Source organism: Montipora foliosa, chromosome 5 (assembly GCF_036669935.1).
Source record: "Montipora foliosa isolate CH-2021 chromosome 5, ASM3666993v2, whole genome shotgun sequence".
Classification (NCBI taxonomy): Eukaryota; Metazoa; Cnidaria; class Anthozoa; order Scleractinia; family Acroporidae; genus Montipora; species Montipora foliosa.
In genome coordinates this window covers 34544419-34551918 of record NC_090873.1, presented here as the reverse complement: position 1 = coordinate 34551918, position 7500 = coordinate 34544419, and the positions used below count along the sequence as shown (strand labels likewise).

At 37.1% G+C, this 7500-nt stretch overlaps 1 pseudogene; it reads right to left on the bottom strand.

Moving 5' to 3' along the window:
• The window catches only part of LOC138004040 (long-chain-fatty-acid--CoA ligase 1-like), a 51394-nt pseudogene that overhangs the window by 43358 nt on the left and 536 nt on the right, over positions 1 to 7500 (bottom strand).

The window sequence follows — 7500 nt, the reverse complement described above, 5'->3', positions numbered from 1 at the left end:
CTGTAGTCACACTTCAAATAAACATGCATTTATTTTCAAGTCATCAAGTCCCTTCGCAGGAACACATGTACTGTACATGAACCTAACAAATTGATCAATGCCCAGCTGTGTGGCTTCATAGCTCAGTTGGTAGAGCATTAACTGCACCAGCTAGCATTGCAGAGGTCATGTGTTTGATCCTGTTGGAGCCAGCTGAATTTTTCAGGTGACTATTATAACATACAACTGCTTAAATTGTATACGAAAGTGCAAGGATCACTTCACTCTTTCATAGAATTTTTGTTGCTTCATTTCCCTAAAACAATGTTTGACAATGGAAGAGAAAGTTTTCGTAATAATTGCCTGAAATAATCAACATAGAGGCAAGTGGAGTTGGTATAATGATGTTGATTCCACCTGCCTAGACCTTGACTATTCCTAATACCACAATTAAAGAACACCGATCTATTCGCAATAAAAACTGTACTTATACTGCCAATCTTACCTTGGTTTATGATGTAAACACAAGCCTCTGGACCAAGAGTATCATACAAAGGTATTATTGACAGAGAGTAAAGGTTGCATGCTTGCTCAACAAGTACCCACTGAAATAACAATAGTTACACAAGCATTAAATTTTTGACAGAGTCAACTTCAATGGAGACAAATTAAAATTAGTGGCGGTGAAAGTAAAAGTAAGGCAGCATAAAATGCTGGCAGATCTTGCTACCAGCTGTTGAGGGGAAGGAACTTCCACTAATAACCATATCGCAGTATTAATAATTATTAGACAATTTGGTTTACAAGTACATGTAGGAGTGGAGCATGTTCTCTTTGAAGTACCATGTACTGGCACTAGGCCTATTAAATACATGTACATGTAAGGACACAAATATAATTATTTAGAAAAAATATTTAGAAAAAATTGTGATATTTGGGGGCAAAAAACGTTTTTTTCATTCCACTTGTCCATTGGACGAGTAGCGGTCAGATTTTGGTTGTCCGAAAGTTAACGGTAAATTCACTAGAACTATACTGAAGTACATGTACACTGTAATGTTTTTTCTCCCAGAAAAATAGAGAATATGAAAGCAATATTGTTTGAGTTAAATGCTACTTACAGGGACAGAAATTCGTACCCTTCACACCAAAAGGTAAATTTCACGATGCCAATTTCACGGCAGACACCATAAAATTATTTAAACCAAGCAGAACTTCCGTGAAATGGCTTTAAAACGGCGTGAAATTTTATCATAGCACCGACAAATCACTTACAATGGGTCCTGAAAAACACGCAAAACTTCACGATATGAAAACATTATCAGCATGAAATTATTAATTTTATACCCTGAATCCTCCTCAAAATTAACTTAATAGTAATACACGAGTTTGGGTTTCTGGTAGGTTTAGAGTGTGAAAGAACCATTGAAGTGAACCTTTTGATGCTCAGTTTGTCTACTGTAAACTAACTCAAGTGAAGAAACATGAATCACATGCAGCAGTATTCTCCATTTGTAATGTCAATGCACCAAGTGAACAATCTGTAACTTCTCTTGCAACTTTCTTTGAGACTGCAGGGTAATGGAATCCAAGGACGAATTGAAGTAAAACTGTTTAGAGTTTTGTACATACGCCTTTATACAAGGACACTGTTGAATATCCTGTATTGCCTTATACTTTTGCTAGGTTATTGCTGTAGGCTTGGCCTACGGTGTAAGTGGCAAACATCTGCAGATAGATATTTATGTACATGTACACTGTACATGTATATGCCATAATCTCGCCCAATTTTGATAGAGGTCATACAGTCATGTATGTGTACTAACTTCAATTCTGTTTGGAGCGTAAACACCAACAAATGTGTGTCCAATGTCACCAGCATGGCAGCCAATCTCCATCAAGCCTGAGCCAGTATCAAAGGACCTCTCAAGGACCTAATCCAAATAAAAGAAACCAACATAGTGAGGACTTTATTAATAAACATTTTAAGGGTCAAGGAATTTTGAATATTATTTTAATTATGATGGAATACATACAGCTGTAACTTTTCATATGGAAATAAGTTAAACTATTTAACACTAGTTTACCTACATGTACAATAATGTAAATAGAAGAAATGCAAGGTTCATGATCAAGTACAGTATGCAGTAATTTAACAACACTTTGTGTAATAATTATAATAAGAAAAACTTTATTTAAGTGCTAATGGATTTACACCTGTAGCACAAGAGTACTAATTGGGGACACCAACAAAATTAACTCAAATCAAATATTGGTTTTTGTAGTGCTCGAGCAGTTGGGAGCTGGAGTTGTTGTAAAGCTGTCACTTGACCTACAGTATAACTCCTGGTTGTTAAATTAAAGTGAAGGAATTCTTGCTCTAACAAGATAGTCTTCCAGAGACTTGTCCTTCCGATAAGCAACCATTGGGGAATTTGGAAATATTCGCAAGCATGGCGATGCTCTCGTTATCATAAAAGTTGGCCATTGAGTTCTGATAAGATCAATATCGTTATAGCAAGACCAGTGTCAGAAACTTAAGATTGGCTTCCTTCGTCAGTGGCTTTTAGTTGTGCTCGAGTGGTTGCGAGTGGGAGTTTGACCAAAGTTAATTCAGAATGCTTTATATAGGTTTGGAATGACGTGAGACCAAAAATTGACCAATGGGAAGTCAGGCATTTCGATCCATTCCTCTAGTTAGTCGTTTATTTGCAAGACAAACTGACAAGGCACTCAGAAGACAAACTCTTGCCAGGGAGACAAGAAGCTAAGAAGTTACATACATGTACGTATTTCAGTAAGAATTGTGATTGTTTCAAATGCAACCCCTGAAAATATTTTCGAATTGAGTTACCTCATTGTATGTTAGCCAGGCATAAGGACCTCCTGGACTAGTGCGATAACCCAAACAAGGCTTATCTCCTGAAAACAAAAGTAAATCAAAATTAACGAATTATTTATTGCAAATATACTATCCATAGTTTTCTTTGAAAAAAATAGGGCTACAGAATAAGAATAATTATTATACTACAAAATGTGTGAGCAGGGTTTTCCCTAAATACCTTCCTTTTGGAGTCCCTAAGACTCGTTCAACCAAAGGTTGACGGTTCCAGAGAGAACAGTGGGGGTCCCAAGGTTAGCAATGTGATTCCAAATCTGTCGTTTTAATGTCATATTGGTTCCCCGATCAGAACATCAAAAGGCAAGCTTGAGAACCATTCAAAGTGAGTATGGCTCTTTTTAGTTTTGAAAAAGGTGTCAGACAAAAGAAGAGTTCTTTATTTTTTATTCTCAAAAAAGATTTTTTGCAGATCTACTCAGTTCTAAACTAATTATTATTATATAGTAAACTATCGCTCTAGAACATGACTGCCTCATCAAGATCAGAGAGAACCGGTTTTGCGTCCTTATTTTGTTTTTCAGCGAAACAACGCGTCTCTGATGTGTATTTGCACATAAGGGAAAACCCTATGTGAGTATTAATATTATTTACTTCATATCTTTGTCCTCTACCCAGGCAAGTTTTTGTGTCAATTTTTTGGATACAACTGAACACAACAAATCGTTACAGGAGAGGAGTACGTAGCATACCCTCTGATACTTACATGTTTGTGTTAAGTGTTGTTTATTGTGTAACATTTGAATGAAAATTATTGGAAATGATAACACCTACTCAAAAGTCTGGTTGACTTTTAAATTTGTTTAACCCTCATGATCAGCACTTCAACATTTCATGGTAAGTTCAATGCCATTCAGCCACTCTTTGCAAATTGTGTGAACAGGGCTTGAAATTGCCCATGAAGCCGCTGAAACAGTATGGCGCCTAGTAAACGCGGTGACCAAAGTATCGAAGTACATTTTGTGCTATTGATTATCAATGTGAGAAACCGATTTTCATGTAGTATTTATACATTATTTTAGTTGGGAAAGAAAGGTGAGTGCTGTTCCAGCTACCAGTTTCGGACAAATTATTTCATAATATAAAGATTCAAATACAAAAGTTGTCTACTGTTTATCCTAGGTTATCAGACAAAACGTGATTCACCAGCTGGCGAACAAGTTCTGAAAATCAAGTCGCCAGCACTCAGTTTGTGGTTGCATTGGCGACCAATGAGTCGCAATTTCAAGCCCTGATGGGTATAATTATGATTTTAAAAAGTTGTTTAAAGCAGCTTTAATGTTAAACCCGAGGTTAGTATGATTACAAACTTAATAATTGCACCAAACTTCCATTGTCAAAATATTAAGTAAAACCTTGAGAGACCAAATGCAACAATGATGCTACTATAACATTTGGCTGAAAACCCAGTTGGCAGCAGCGTGAAAATTCATGTTCTGTACCCGATATCCTAACTCCACGCATAAATGCTTCATGAATTGTGCTGACATCATCAAACAGCTGTTCAACAAGCTCTGTAGTTAAGGAGTTCATTCTTGCACGGTCCCCATCCTGAGATTGATAGTAAATAGAACATAAATTCAATACAGTGAAAAATCAATCGTATAAGTTTAGCTAGGTTTCCTTTTTTTTAGACACCCCTTGAGATGAACACGAGAGGTTCATTAAACGGGTTGTCCTAAAAGCCGGAATCCGGAATCCGAAATCACAGGTCATTGTTTTACCAATACAGAGAGTAAAAACTATAAAACATTCATAAAAGCTAACCTTAGGCCTAAAAACGTTTGTTTAGGCCTAATTAGGCCTAAGGTTAGCTTTTATGAATGTTTTATAGTTTTTACTCTCTCTATTGGTAAAACAACGACCTGTGATTCCGGATTCCGGATTTTAGGACAACCCCATTAAACACTTAGTTATAAACTCAGTAGAGTTTCTGATTGAGAGAGAGTTCATTAAGTTGTAATCCCTTGTAAACGGGGCAAAGTTTACAAAAGGACAATGGCATGGTACATACAGATTCTGAATAATTTCCGTACAGGTCCCTACTTCATTATGCATGCAGAATAAATTAATTATTCATTCGCTCTATTGTTTTGTAGAACAATATGTATACCCAAGAGAACCAAATATATACATGGGTAATTTGTACTTACGGGATGAATAAAAACGGATCTCATTTTTTCTCTCCCTCCCTCTCTCTCTTCTTTCCCTTCATCACCCACACCGTTACTCGTTTTTGTCCCAGCTTTCCCCTTTCTATCCCTTCGTCTTGTTCTTATTTCCAGATCCCGCTCGGTTTTTTCTGCCATTTTATCCCATGATATGTCACTCGCAGCTTGCCTTGAACTCCGACCCACTGCAAACCTCTGGATTACTTGTCCCTGTTCTTTACCACTGAGCTAATGTGTCAAGTTTCTAATTCACACCTTGAAAATGATATTTATTTTGAATTCTGGCTGACTATTTACATAACAATGATACGTAATTACATACACGTGCCGTGCTGAGCACCTACAATCGAACTTACACTTGTAGGTTACCATTAAGAGATCCCTGCTTTACTACTCTTGAAACAACCCATCCCTTTAATAATGCTAACCGTAACCCTAATTATGACTAAAGGCACTGTTTAGGCTTAAGGTTAGTCCCTGTGATAGTTTTAGGTTTTCCAGTATTGCTGTGAACTGTGACCTGCTTTTCCTTCATGCCCCGTGCATGCGGCACACTTATAAGTTCACTGCGTGGAAGAGTATACCACGCTTAAAGTCTGATTGGTGCATCTTTCATGGGAAACTTTCATGCACGAGTTCATTGCAATTAACATCGTTTCATATTTCCCTTCTTTTGAAGCAAACTTGTGTCTTCATAATAATCAAGATGGCTACCGAAGTAAAAGGGTCACAGCAATGGGAGATTTGATCATTTGGAAATTGTCCCTGCTTTAATTTATAGCCTTTCCAGAGTTGTGCATAGAGTGGTGCAAAGAAAACAATTTGCTTTTGTCTTCCGTGTCCAAAACCTGTGAGAAAATGCAGTCAGTTGGTAAAGACAAAGTGCCGCATCGAGAGATGGATCTGTTTCGCAATGCTCAAGAAAAAACTGCAATGGATAGCCTTCAATCCGCCAGAACACATTAATTTTCTGACCGTAAACTTTCCTTGAAAAAATATTAGCCGCAGCGACCTGCAGCCGGAATGCTTACAACTGCCTACAAGACAAGGGCTAACATCATCTCACCGCAGTTAACCATCGCCTAAACTTCATCGACCCAGACAAACGAGCCCACAGCAGGGCATTGAAAAGACATGATGAGGAGTGAAACGAGGTATACCTCGTACGGGAACATCCAAGGATCTCTACCAAAGCTATTTACTTGGAAGTACCATTGAGCATTTGCCGATCTCTACAAAGAGCGATAAATCGCAAAATCCCTCTAAATGCACCGTTCGTGATCCTAAATACAGGAAAGGAAGAAAATATACACTTTGCAGTGTCTCGGTGAATTTTTAAGCAGACAGGAAGAACAATTGCACAATAAAAAGAGCAGGTAGCCATTACATTTCTTATGACAGTACTTTTATTTGGTTTGTTTGTTATGTTTGCGAATCTGAACCCTATTACAACAATTGCTTGAAACTCCACTTCTTGCGCTTATTCTAAAACTGACAAAACGGTAAAATTGTAGGAAAAGTGCCGAAATTGCAGGAAAAACTGTTCGATTTTACATATTTCCGACAGAAGTTCGACCGGCTTTTTTTAAGTCCATATAGACTTAGAAAAAAAAAACTCTAAAAAGAAAGAACAAAGTGCCACAGTCCCAAAGGACGTTTACTGTTATCGCTATTGTTTTCTTGAAACAAAGGAGTGTATGCATAATAAAGTAGAGACCTGTGCGGAAATCTTGCCACCGATTCTATTGTTTAAAATGTAAACTATAAGCATGATTATTTTCCGTCAGGCATTTTATATGCAAAACTGTCATTTTTAAACATGAATTAAGTGCAAATTTGGGCCATGGACAAGGTAAAGAAAAATACTAGCATACAGTATAGTTGACGCTTCTCTGTAAATCTGAATTCAAATAAGGTTTATGAAATACACGGTATAGACTAGTACTAATGTACAACACCATTAAAATAGGAATCAATTTATTTTGTAAATTCTATAATTCTATTTTTTTCTCAGTTAAAACTACATTCAGGCAGGTTATTGCCAAGTAAAGTGTTAGGTTCTTCCAAGGAACTGGATTTAATTTCAAAGGTTTGATAACTCAGAATGGAGCGCTTTCGTATAGAGAATGTTTCGTCAAACTTATCAGTGCTCAAGATCAACTAAATGGGGCGGGCGTTAGGGCCACGGGTTCAACATACGCATAAGATTTAACTAACGCAAATTAAAAGGGCCTGCTCATATTGAGAACAAATCAAAAATAAAAAGAGATAAGGGACACAGAAAAAAATATCGAGCAACACTATAAAAGTAACGTTAACGTTCGATCTTGATTTGATTTAGTACAGTAACAGTCTTCCAAACTTGGGGGAAGGAAATTAAGGGAACGTTATCTTAAGTACTCCTGTCCTAATCCCTACAAATGCGAAAAACACTCAAGCGCACGTATTATC